At 55.5% G+C, this 13,624-nt stretch overlaps 1 protein-coding gene across 2 annotated transcripts in view; it reads left to right on the forward strand.

Annotated features, from left to right (window-relative positions):
- PTPRN2 (protein tyrosine phosphatase receptor type N2) overlaps positions 1-13,624 on the forward strand; it is a 1,115,035-nt gene that overhangs the window by 350,902 nt on the left and 750,509 nt on the right. The window contains exon 1 of one of the 2 annotated variants that reach the window (XM_051857049.2): positions 11,704-11,854. The exons of the other annotated variant lie outside the window; for it this stretch is intronic. The gene's annotated coding sequence lies outside the window, so the exon portion shown is untranslated. Of the gene's footprint in view, positions 1-11,703; positions 11,855-13,624 lie in introns of those variants that run through there. 2 annotated transcript variants of the gene reach the window in all.

Below are 13,624 nucleotides of genomic sequence, written 5' to 3' on the forward strand. Positions count from 1 at the left end.
TCTCTCCTGGCTGTGGGCTGCATGTTCCTAACTCTGGTTTGGGTTGAAGACCCTCCACTTCTCTTCCCCTGCCCTGGTGAGCTGGAAGCTACACACGATGTTGGCAGACCCACAAGCGGGGGGCAGATTGGGTTCCTCAGGCATCGGTGGGCAGCGAGGCCGCTTTGGTGGCCGCCTGGCCTGCAGTGGACTTGGGTGAACAAGATGTAAAAGCTGTGTTGTGTTACAGCACCAAAGCTTGGGGCTGGTGTGTTAGTACAGCAGCGCCAAAGCCTGCCTTGACCCATACCAAGGAAATTCGCAGTCTGGAAGAAGCTGACATAGAAACAAATAGTAGTGGTATTGTTTGATACTTGGAACAGAAACTTGGCATGCATGAGGGATACATGTGGAGTCTTCAAAAAGTTCGTGGAAAATGTGTGGTATGGAAAAGCTATGTATGGATTTCAAAAAGTCTTGCATCAGAAGCAATCTTACTCTTTGAATTCCCATTTTTCCATGAACTTTTTGAAGTACCCTTGTGCGCTCAGATTTTTGCTAATGCCAAAGTTCATGGACTCTATTATAGCATATAATGTATCCCCTTTAATAGTAGACATACGATTTAAGAAATTAAGAAAAACCTCAGTGCTTTAATGATTCTATATGTGTTGGGACTAAAGATGTTAATAAAGATACCAAAATAAATTTCACGTTTGTTAAATCAACTCTGAAATGAGCAGAATCTGCAAAGCGAAGCCATGAGACATTGAGTGGTGTGGGTCCGTGACCTGTTGCCCCTGCGTGGAAGAAGTGGGGAGCTTGCCAAGGTGAATTAATTCCACCTGAGCTCTTTTTTTTTTTTTTTTTTTTGACAGGCAGAGTTAGTGAGAGAGAGACAGAGAGAAAGGTCTTCCTTCCATTGGTTTACTCCCCTAATGGCCGTCACTACGCCGATCCGAAGCCAGGAGCCAGGTGCTTCCTCCTGGTCTCCCATGTGGGTGCAGGGCCCAAGCACTTGGGCCATCCTCCACTGCACTCCCGGGCCACAGCAGAGAGCTGGCCTGGAAGAGGAGTAACCGGGACCAGAACCCGGCACCCATATGGGATGCCAGCGCCGCAGGCGGAGGATTAACCCAGTGAGCCATGGCGCTGGCCCAACCTTCTGTTTCCTGAGCTGGAATGTATGGGAAGATTTTTTTTCTGGAGTAGTTTTAAAACAGCAGCCTGGGGATGCTGGTGAGGTGATTATGCTCACGGTACGATCGCTGCAGGTGCACGGTGCAGCTGGGCATCCAAAAGCCCTTTCTTCGTTACTGCGCCTGACTTCCTCCCTGTCATTCCTAATCTTGCCCACTGAGTGGACGCTGTCCATGTCTGTGAGGCCATGGCCGCCTTCGTGGTGTAGTGTATGAAGGCGATCCCAGGCAAGACATTCCTGTCTTGTTTCTAAGTGTTGTCTGCCCCCACACACCACTGCTCATTTCTCTTTAGCTGATGCTTGGTTAACTTTGTATAGCTGGTCCAGGTGTCGACTCAGCATCACCTGGGGTGCTCAGGATGTAAGCCCCCCCCACAGTGCTGCATGTGGGGTCCACCTGCTGGTGGAGAGCAAGACACAGGGGTCTCAGTGTAAAAGTGTTAATATTTCACACGCAAACTGTGTTTTTTGGACCAACCAGCCCAGTGTCTTTGGCAAGCAATGCCTAAAATTCAAGACTCTGTGTCTCAAAGTATTTCTCTACTTCTGACACAAACCATTTAAAAATCAATCAACACAGAATTATGGCCGGCGCTGCGGCTCACTAAGCTAATCCTCCGCCTTGTGGCACCGGTACACCGGGTTCTAGTCCCGGTCGGGACGCCGGATTCTGTCCCTGTGGCCCCTCTTCCAGGCCAGCTCTCGGCTGTGGCCCGGGAGTGCAGTGGAGGATGACCCAAGTACTTGGGCTCTGCACCCCATGGGAGACCAGGAGAAGTACCTGGCTCCTGAGGAAAAAAAAAAAAAAAACAAAAAAACAAAACAAACAAAAAAAAAAACCACAGAATTATACAGTGACTCAATCCTTTAAAAACCCTTCTAACCATCTAAAGAATTTTATCTATTGGAAAGGGAGAGACATGGGGCAGGGGAAGAAGAGATCTTGCCCATCTATTGTTCTCGTCCCAAAGGACCACAACAGCCAGGGCTGGGCCAGACTGGAGCCAGGAGCCAGGAGCTCCATCAGAGTGGATGCAGGGACCCAGGTACTTGCGTGATCACATGCTGCAGCCTGGTGTGCACCTTAGGAGGAAGATAGAATCAGAAGCGGGGCCAGGACTCAAACCCAGGGACTCTGATACGGGATGCAGGTGTCTCAAGTGGCGGCTTAACCACCATACCAAATGCCCATCCCCCTTCTGTCCGTTCTCATTCCCAGGGAGTTTGCAAAGAGCAAACCCAGTTTGAGCGTGAAGGTGGCCACAGTTTGCCTGTGACCCTGGACTCCAGGACCTGCTGCTCCGAGCCTGGATGTTCCTGAAGGTCTTCTCAGTAGGACTCATCCTGCTTAGCTTGAGATGTGCTAGAATCTTCTCTGACTTTGAGCTCCTCCAGCACAGGCTGAAATGGACGGTGGTTGGCCGATGACACCCTTTGGGTCAACGTCATGTTTCAGGAGGAAAAACGGATTTTAATTTGGCTTAAATGAGGCTAGAACAGGCAGCCCATTCTTTGGTCCCAGAGCCGGGAGCAGCTGTGTCTTGCTTGTGCAGTCTGAAATTCACAGCGGATGTGGGGACGAGGCCACTCCTGCCCTGGCTGATGGAGACCTGAGATTTGCTTTCCACTAAATAATGGATTTGTGCTCTTTGTACAGAGACCAGAATAGCTCCAGACGATGGAGCTGCGTTGAGCTGAAAAGAATGTCAAAGAAATTAATTTTTGTACATAATTACAAGTTACTTAGTAGTAACTTTTGCAATGGACTGAATGTTTGCGTTGCCTCCAAATTCCTGTTGAAACCCCAGGCTGTGCCCTTGGAAAAGACACACTTTGCCACCCTGCGAGGACACAGCAGGTGCCACCCATGAACCAGGAAGCTCTCGCCAGGACGCCGAATCTGCTGGTGTCTTGATCTCAGATTTTCAGCTTCCAGAACTGAGAGAGATGATTTTTGGTTGCTTATGAACCTCCCAGGCTGTGGCATTTTGTGTGAGCAGCCCAAACAAACGAAAATACCTAGGAAGGAAGGACTTAACATTTGTGACAATTTGGCATGCATGAGCCTAAAAAACTGCAGCACCTGCAGAGAAGTCTGGCGACTCCATCCAGCCTCATGGCATCGTGGGGCACCCCCCACCATGCATGCGGGCTCGCTGCTGCGGCACCCACAGTTAGAGGGGAGGACTGCGATGCATCGTGTCTCCTTGGGCTTTCTGGGTTGTCCGTGGTTTTTCATTATACTTGGCATAATCATACACTTTAATTAGAAATTGCTACTCGTCTGGTTTCATCAGCGTGGACTTGCCTGCTGTCAGATGCTTTGCTGGTTATGCAACGTGTGGAGGGACCTGTTGTGCCAAAGGCATTTTTGGTTCATGGATTCCCATCACCAGAGTTTGCTTGGTGGCTCCTGTGGCATTTGGCCTGGTTCTGGTAGATGTAGCAGCTGAATGGGGGTGGGGCCTGGCCCTGGGCGAGCGGGGGAGGGGGGCTCAGCTCTCTCTGAATGTAGCTCTGTTAAGGCGCCAGCCCGTGCTCCGGGGGCCGGTCACCTGCAGTGTGGAGTCACCTCGGGAACTGCTCACTGTCAGCGTGCCCCGACCCGGCTCTCTCCACCCCTGCAAATCCACCCCTTCCTCTTGCCCATCTTCCTCCTGGCCTGAGACCTGCCCTTGGCCCACAGATGCCTCTGCCTAGCCTCTCATTACAGACACTTTGCAGGCCCCAAGAGTGGCCATGGCCTGACTTTTTCCCTGGGCTTGGCTTCTGCCTGCATTCTTATGTCCTTGGGCTCCTCATTACCTAACCCTGGCTCCTTCTCCACTAACAAGCTGGCCTTCTGCAAAGGTGTCTGGTCAGAGCTGAGTCCACAGGCAGAGTGGACAGAGTGCAGGGCCAAGCAGCAGAGTGCATGGCTTATTAGCTGGCGGTAGCCATGCTCTGCGTCCCTTGGTGCCGCACGGGGAAGTGTCCATAGCCTCATCTCCAGCGAACCTCGTGACCTGTCTCTCTGACTTCCCTTCTGTGGATCTGAAACAGAAAATAAGGCGAGATGGGGCCGGGTCTCTGGCACCTGTGTCGATGCTTCTGGTGTGGAGAGCGACAGACCGGATCCATATTCCTGGTTGCTACTGCCTGCTGCCTCCTTCTCCATGCACCTGCCAAGCTGCTGGGTTCTTGTCCTGCCTGGCTTCTGAGACACACATTACAGCCTGTTCTTGGCACAGGGCATCGTCCTCCCGACCCTGGGGAGCTGATAAACCCAATTTGAAAGAAACTCAAGTGGTTTCAGAATTAGAATTGCCAAATGTTTTTCTCACACATCTCAGACCTGCCAGGTGGGATAGCATCAGGGCACAGACAGAACTATCAAAAGGTAGCAGAAAGAGCAGAGGCTGCAAAGCTGGGGTACGGGGGGCCACTGGCAACACATACATGCACACACACACACACACGCAGTGAAGGTGCGTGTCTACAAGGCGTGCTGCGACCTGACAGAGCAGGCCTCCACCGGGGAAGGTGTACCCATGGCTGCCACCTGTGATAGTGTGTGGTCATTAGTTACCAGAGCAGTGTGGGTTAAAGCGGAACCTGTGAAGTTGGGCTCATGGGCGTCCCGTGGCCCTCACCCATCACGGGTGTTCGTGGTGGCCGCTGCATTGCCGTGGCACAGACTGTGTGCTCTAGGAGATGGGGCCTTGTCTACCTGTCACACCTCCCACCTGGGAACAGCACAGTGGGTAGTGGACTGCCCGATTCGAGGGACCGAATGCCGGACAGCAATGGCCCATTCAGATTGGCACCAAAGAAGACGGGTGCAGAGGTGAGCTGTGATAATGTTGAACTTGACCGGCGCCTCCTGCTGCTGGCATGTTGGGCCCTTTCTGCACCGTGCATACCTGTGAGCTTAGTGCTCAGCCGCCCTGCTGAGGGAGAGGGAGCCACTCTCTTTCCCACAGGGAGGCGGGTTCAGAGATGGCCGGCCGTGTCTGGGAGGGAAGCCCTGCACTTGGCTCCCTCCTCATCGTCAAGAGCTGGGGCGTCTTCTCCATGGGGACGAGGAAGACGCTCTCCCGTTGGTGTGTTTTACCCAAAGAACAACCGGACAGATGATTGGCGGGGGTGGGGTGGGGTGGCCAGAGACAGCGATGATGACTCCTGAGGGGTCTTTGAGCTCCTCCATGCAACAGTCACTGTGTCCGTTCTTAGAGACAAAGCGGGAGACCTACAGTACGTGCTTTCAAAAAGCTGCAATTTGTGGGCCCGGCAACTGCTTTCAATAACAATGTCACAGGGATGCTTCGCTCTCGGCTCTGTGTGCGTTTGCAGCTGCGGCCCTGGACGTTTGCAGACCATATTGTGTCATTGATCCGCTAAGAAATCTCTAATTAGCTGTCGGCTAGATGAGCTGTAATTGCTGTTGAGGCGCTGCCATGCGCTATTGTGTGGAGGGTCCCGTGCCCTGAAGAGTGCTGAAATGGGCCCTGGCCCCACGGCCGCAGCACAGACGTCCCCAGATGCAATCTGTGGGGTCAGCATCTATGTGTTCCGCAGCCCCCCCACAATGTGTGTTTCAGCGGCAGGCTAGGAAGAGTCTATGGCAGCCGTGTTTGGATGCTGTGCAGGTCGGAGGTCGGGGAGGCGATGTTAGGAGCTAGGAAAGACTATTTCTGATACTCGAGGCACACTTAGTAATGCAAAGAGCCGCCCCGACTCCTCGCTGTAGAGACAGCCAAAGGCAGAACTGTCCAGCCAGTCACTGAAGGCGCAGGCTCTTTGCTGCCCCCAGCCCTGAGACGTGGACATGTCTAGAGTTAGTAAAGAATATTTGCAGTGTGAGCTCCTTAACGTATGGGAGGAGGAGAGACTGGAGAAAATGAGAGATGGCATCGCTGGGGTTTAGACTGTTACGGCCGAAAGAGACGTAGGATGGTTGCAGGGTTCAACTGTAACCAGGATCTGGGACACACAGCCGGCGGCCTCTGTAGCCCCGGGGGTCCACTCTGTGCCTGATCACCCACCGCCTTGGCTCCTCTGGATGGGGTGCAGCCCACATCCGTCTGGTCCCCGAATTCCTGCAGCGCCAACACGGAGCACCCCCGTGTGGACCCCTGGCCTTGTCCACAGGCACCACATGCACTAAGTCGCTCTCCTGCCTCTGGCCGGTGGGAATACAAACCCTGCACCCTCCCCGTCGTCTGCTCTGACAAGGCTCCTGCTCCCACCGGGCCGCCTCACTGCGGGGAGAACCGCGCGGAGCTGAGCGGGTTGATTACAATAACCACCACCCCATTGTGCGAGGCCTGCCCTGGGTGCTGGGCTGATGCGAGGCAGGCAGGAACTGTTTTCCTCGCTGTGTGCAGCGTCTTCCTGATTAAGCCATCTTTAAAATACCACAGCAAGGTGTAAACATCTCTGAACCTCTTAAATGAGAAAGCTTCTGAGCGCCGGGCGGCAGCAGCCCAGGTGTGATGGCTGTGTAATGTATAAATCATCATAAGCAGGCCTTGAGAGTCAGCCGGGCCTTCCTGCCTCCCCACTCTGCCCTTTAGCAGCAAAGAAAGAGGAAAATACCAGCGCGTCAGGTGCAGAGACGGGAGGGCGGTGGTGCGGGCTCAGCCCAGGGCGCTCGGCAGGCCCGACCCAGGATGAGGGGCAGGTTCCCAGAGTTGGCTCGGTGTCGGCACCCCCATTAACAGCAACACTTAAATACTGTCCCCGGTCTTCAGGGTCGTGTGAGTTTATTTTCCCTTTCAACTAGCTGATGAATGAATTTTTTTAATTTGGCATATTGACAGTGCACTTCAAGTTCTTTTTGTTTTTTTTGTTTGTTTGTTGTGTTTTTTTTTTTTTTTTTTTTTTTTTTTGACAGGTAGAGTGGACAGTGAGAGAGAGAGACAGAGAGAAAGGTCTTTCTTTTCCATTGGTTCACCCCTCCCAATAGCCGCTGTGGCCAGCGCACTGTGGCTGGCGCACCGTGCTGATCCGATGGCAGGAGCCAGGTGCTTTTCCTGGTCTCCCATGGGGTGCAGGGCCCAAGCACCTGGGCCATCCTCCACTGCACTCCCTGGCCACAGCAGAGAGCTGGCCTGGAAGAGGGGCAACCGGGACAGAATCCGGTGCCCCGACCGGGACTAGAACCTGGTGTGCCGGCGCCACAAGGCGGAGGATTAGCCTAGTGAGCCGCGGCGCTGGCCTGACAGTGCACTTTGAGTTCTTGAGCTGCTTGGGAATTCAGTCGTCAAAGGTAACAGAGCTGTTTTTGCCTCCACTCTGATAACAGCTAGGACGTGGTAACTGAGCACACACTGAGCATGTGCTGTGTCCCTCTTGCAGGGTCTTTCCCTCGTTCCCTGGGATTTGGGCCTCCGGCTCCTAGGCATTAGCCAGTGGCTTGTTCATTCAGCCAACCGCCACCTTATGACACTGTCCCGAGTCTCTTGGGACCAGGGGGCTCTGGTCCTTCAGACCCCAAGGGCAGCTCTTGATGGCAGAACTTCCCAACACCTGGGAAGACCCTTCCTGGTCTCGTTGCCTTTGCGCCTTCTCTGGGTTGGGAACACTGGAGGGTGCATGTGCCTGCGGCCCTTGGGCTCTGCACCCGGCCGGCTGAGTCCAGGGCAACAGCAGCAATGGCCACTGGCCAGTCTGCAGACGCCAGACCGACTGGGCTGGGACCAGGGTCTGAGGAGGCGCCATTTAGCATTTTAATTAGGTATAAAGGAGGCTGGCGCCTCGGCTCACTAGGCTAATCCTCTGCCTGCAGCGCCAGCACCAGGGTTCTAGTTCTGGTTGGGGCACAGGTTCTGTCCCGGTTGCTCCTCTTCCAGCCTAGCTCTCTGCTGTGGCCCGGGAGTGCAGTGGAGAATGGCCCAAGTGCTTGGGCCCTGTACCTGCATGGAAGACCAGGAGAAGCACCTGGCTCCTGGCTTTGGATCAGCGTGGTGCGCCGGCCGCGGTGGCCATTGGAGGGTGAACCAACGGCAAAGGAAGACCTTTCTCTCTGTCTCTCTCTCTCACTGTCCACTCTGCCTGTCAAAAAAAGAGAAAAGCTCCTTTGAAAGAAGTTTTTCATCCAGCCGACATTTTTGTTTCTAACTCGTTTTGAAGTTCAAGGCAAAGAAAGTTAGGCTGAAGGAGATAGGATGGTGGGTGGAACACTTGGGGTCACAACATACCTGGAGCACCTGGGCTGCAGAGTCCACCTGGGCAGGCAGTGCCTGGATGATAGCTCCCACTTGGAGCACGTGGGCTGCAGAGCCCACCTGTAACACCTGGAGCTCCTTAGACACGGCACCCAGCTCGGACACGTGGGCTGCAGTGCGTCTCTGGAGTGCCTGGGCTATAGTGCCTACCTGCGACACCTAGGTCACAGTGCTCACCTGAGCACCTGGGCTGAGCCCCCCCACCCTACCAAACACATGGAGCCCAGCACATATGGAGCACCTGGGCTGAGCCCCCCCCCACTGAACACATGGAGCCCAGCACACACGTGGAGCACCTGGGCTGAGCCCCCACACCCCACTGAACACATGGAGCCCAGCACACACGTGGAGCACCTGGGCTGAGCCCCCCCCCACCCCACTGAACACATGGAGCCCAGCACACACGTGGAGCACCTGGGCTGAGCCCCCCCCCCCCACTGAACATATGGAGCCCAGCACACACGTGGAGCACCTGGGCTGAGCCCCCCCACCCCACCGAACACATGGAGCCCAGCACATGTGTGGAGCACCTGGGCTGAGCCCCCCCACCCCACTGAACACATGGAGCACAGCACACACGTGGAGCACCTGGGCTGAGCCCCCCCACCCCACCGAACACATGGAGCCCAGCACATGCGTGGAGCACCTGGGCTGAGCCCCCCCACCCCACCGAACACATGGAGCCCAGCACATGCGTGGAGCACCTGGGCTGAGCCCCCCCACCCCACCGAACACATGGAGCCCAGCACATGTGTGGAGCACCTGGGCTGAGCCCCCCCACCCCACTGAACACATGGAGCCCAGCACACACGTGGAGCACCTGGGCTGAGCCCCCCCACCCCACTGAACACATGGAGCCCAGCACATATGGAGCACCTGGGCTGAGCCCCCCCACCCCACTGAACACATGGAGCCCAGCACATATGGAGCACCTGGGCTGAGCCCCCCCACGCCACTGAACACATGGAGCCCAGCACATATGGAGCACCTGGGCTGAGCCCCCCCACCCCACTGAACACATGGAGCCCAGCACATGTGTGGAGCACCTGGGCTGAGCCCCCCCACCCCACTGAACACATGGAGCCCAGCACATGCGTGGAGCACCTGGGCTGAGCCCCCCCCCCCCACTGAACACATGGAGCCCAGCACATATGGAGCACCTGGCTGAGCCACCCCACCCCACTGAACACATGGAGCCCAGCACATATGGAGCACCTGGGCTGAGCCCCCCCACCCCACTGAACACATGGAGCCCAGCACATATGGAGCACCTGGCTGAGCCACCCCACCCCACTGAACACATGGAGCCCAGCACATATGGAGCACCTGGGCTGAGCCCCCCACCCCACTGAACACATGGAGCCCAGCACATATGGAGCACCTGGCTGAGCCACCCCACCCCACTGAACACATGGAGCCCAGCACATATGGAGCACCTGGGCTGAGCCCCCCACCCCACTGAACACATGGAGCCCAGCACATATGGAGCACCTGGCTGAGCCACCCCACCCCACTGAACACATGGAGCCCAGCACATATGGAGCACCTGGGCTGAGCCCCCCACCCCACTGAACACATGGAGCCCAGCACATATGGAGCACCTGGGCTGCGGTGCCTACCTGGAGCCCATGAGTCATCTGAATCACATCACATCACATACCTGGGGCACCTGGGCCACCACACCTGCCTGAACACCTGGATTGCAGCAGCCACCTGAGCACCTGTGCAGCCAGTGCTCATCCGGGCACCTGGAGTTCCTGGCTTACCACACCCACCTGGAGCACCTGGGCTGTAAGTATAGCGCTTGGGGGCCAGAGCTGTGCCATAGCAGGTAAAGCCACCACCTGCAGTGTCAGCATCCCATATGGTTGGAGTCCCAGCTGCTCTACTTCGGATCTAGCTCTCTGCTATGGCCCGGAAGGGCAGTGGAGGATGGCCCAGGTCTTGGACCTGACCCATGTGGGTGACCTGGAGGAGCTCCTGGCTCCTGGGTTTGGATCGGCGCAGCTTCGGCCATTGCGGACAATTGAGGAGTGAACCAGTGGATGAAAGACCTCTCTCTCTCTCTCTGCCTCTCTGTGGCTCTGCCTTTCAGATAAATACATAAATACTTGGAAGAAAAAAGTATAGTTTTTTTTTTTTTTGACAGACAGAGTTAGACAGTGAGAGAGAGAGAGACAGAAAGGTCTTCTTCTTTCTGTTGGTTCACCCCCCAAATGGCCGCTATGTCTAGTGTGCTGCACCGATCCGAAGCCAGGAGCAAGGTGCTTCTCCTGGTCTCCCATGTGGGTACAGGGACCCAAGGACTTGGGCCATCCTCCAGTGCACTCCCGGGCCACAGCAGAGAGCTGGACTGGAAGAGGAGCAACCGAGACAGAATCCGGCGCCTGTATGGGATGGTGGGGAAAGGGTACATACACACAGCATCGTCAGGGCTTCCCGGGAAATGTGTCCGGGATACCAAAGCTTGCCTTGGCTGTGTTAAAGATGCGCCTGGGGATAAAGAGCTGCCAAGGCCTCTGAGAGTTTGTGCCTTCAGCAGAGGGGTCCTGCTTGGTTTCTCCGGTGAAGCAGAGGGGTCTTTGAGAGGTGAGGAGTTCATCTCACAGGTGGCCAGGAGCCTGTCTCTGTGCAACTGTGGGATCCTGTTGTGCTGGAGAGAGAAACTGGGCAGAGAGAGGGTGGACACAGCCCCATGGTGCTGGCCCTCTGATTGTGTGTTCCATGGGTAAGGGTTATGGAGAGCCTCAGCCCAAAGGCGTTGGTTGAAACACCTGTTGATGGCTAAGACCTGGATGTGTGACTTGCACGTTGTAGTCACTCTTTGGTTGCCTATTTGTTTCTTTCTGTGAACCAATGTTCATCAAATACTGTGGGCCAGGTCCTGTACTACTTGGGTAATAACTGTGTCCCCCCCCCCCCCCCACTCCCAGGCGGCTCTGGTTCTCTTGAGGACCATTTGTGATGAGTTGATGACAGTACCGGGGGATGCCTCACCCAGAAGACAGGCACTTCAGTTAAAATGGGCATCTGCAGAGGGCAGCCTGGCCAAGGGAGCTGGGCGGGGGAGGATGGAAGCTGGAGGGGGAGGCATGCGTCCCGCTGGTGTCTATGAGTCCGTGTCAGGGCCACAGGTTCTGTTGCAAGCCCAGCAGGCTGTGCCTCCAGCGGGATGAGCCAAGGACAGACTGTGAAACTAGGACAATGGGAGGTGCACCTGCTATAGGCCACTGCTTGTCAGTTTCTGAGCAAGTCATGCCAGGGTCCCCAGCTGGCTTCCTGTTGGGCCCAGAAGTGGGAAGGGCACAAGACAGAAGATGTGGTCCCCACCACTGTGGTGGTGGGGGCTAGCCTGTGTAGAGCAGGTAGAAAAGGCACCCAGAGGAAGGTCCCTGGGCTTGAGGGCCAGTAGGTTCCAGAGAGGAGAGAGCCCTGTTGGGAGCAGGCAGCTTGTCCTCTGCCATAGGTAAGGAGAGGGCTTCCCATGGGGAGGGGGAAATGGGGGTGGGGGATGAACACTGAATGGCAGCACCCCCAGGGTTTCGACTGTGCCCTGAAGGGAACAGGGACTTGCTGTGAGAAAGGGCATTAATGGGGAGGTTTGTGCTCCGTGCTGTTTTGAGGATTTTTTTTTTTTGACTAGGAAGATTCATAACACAAGCCAGCCTTTAGGATGGGCAGTTTTCAGTGCCTGCTTGAAGATGGGTGTGGAGCTTGGGCGAGGGAGGGGAGCGCTCCCTTGCCCCTCCCATCCTGGGGGCTTTGAGACCCTCTCAGATCTCAAGGCAACTACCACGTAGCGGGGCTGTCTCGCCTGGACAGCTGCTGGAGCCACCTAGCCACCTGCTCTTACCTCTGCAGATCAACACCCCCAGCCCTGGATGTGGAAGTCGTGTGTAGCTCCAATCGATCTGTGTACAAACAGGAAGTGGGGCCCGGGCAGTGGTCTTGAGCTGGGAGAGCTCAGTGGTGTGGGGCTAAGAGCCTCCCGGTGTGCAGTCCACAGTAAGAGCTCAACACACGGCTCGGGGAACGAGGGCTCTAATCCGAGGTTCCTGGGAACAGCAGATGCTAAAATCACACACAAATAGCATCCTGATTTTCGATTTCAGTGAGCCCGTGTCTTAGTGCAGTTTCATCTGCATGTGTGTTTTATTTCCTCTGCTGAATTGTGTGGTTTTATCCCTAGTGCGACATTTTTAGAAGGTAGTTACCAAGTCTAAACAGATGTTCATTACACTTGATACACTGCGATGGTTATTAATTAGGGTCAGTGTCATCAGCAAGCCTTGAATTGAAAGTTAGGAGACTTTAATCATCCTAAATAACAACCCTCCGCTGCTTCAAAGCCCCCGAGGATAAAATGAGGGTGCCGAGCATATGAGTGGTGTTTGCGTGTAAGGAGGGAAAGGAGTTATAAATGAAAGTCAGCTCCGGTCACCTGGGCAGTGTCACCGCCGAGAGACTGCTGATGACATGAGGTTGTCAATCACTGGGAGCTGGTTACCATGCAGGATATGCTAATGTGATGTTGGCACCTGCCTGGCCCTCACTGCAGCCTTCCAGATGGGTTTCTATCTGGAGCTTCCACGGCCACGCGGGGAACAGGCTTGTTGGCTGGGGGCTGCGGCACTACCCAGGGTATAGGTGTGTGCAGGTGATACACTGTTGGCATCTGTAGGTGGGTGTCAGTGGGGATCGGAGAGCATCAGGCTGGTAGACACAGAGCCCAAGACCTCACCCAGAAGGAGGGGAGACATGTTGGTCAGATGCCAGGAGCCACCCCCAGCTGCGTTTGCCCCTGAGCTAGACACGCTGAACTAGAAAATCCACAGAGCCAGGAGTGTCCTGGAGACAGAGCCAGGGAGTGGGATGCCCACAGGTGAAGAACTACATCTTAGCATCTGCCCCGGGCTCCCCCTGGGCTCTGTGGTGGGAGGAAGCCCCAGAGCACAAGAGTTAGACAAAGCCCTCCAGTGCAGGTAGGCAGAAGGGAACAGGCCTCCCCAAACCTGGAGCACTGTGGGTGATCACGCCTGTGGGATGTGGTAGGGGAGGGTGGCTGTGTGTGTGCACGGGAGGGTATAGGTGTGTGCAGGTGATACACGGGGGCACGTGCTTGTGTGCCTATGTGTGTCACGCAAGCACACAGTGTGCAGTGAGAGTATGTACACATGTTTGCACTCATCTACGCGTGTTTAGATCAGGAACATGGCGGCGAGAGAAGGGGAAGTCA

Source organism: Oryctolagus cuniculus, chromosome 7, assembly GCF_964237555.1.
Source record: "Oryctolagus cuniculus chromosome 7, mOryCun1.1, whole genome shotgun sequence".
Classification (NCBI taxonomy): Eukaryota; Metazoa; Chordata; class Mammalia; order Lagomorpha; family Leporidae; genus Oryctolagus; species Oryctolagus cuniculus.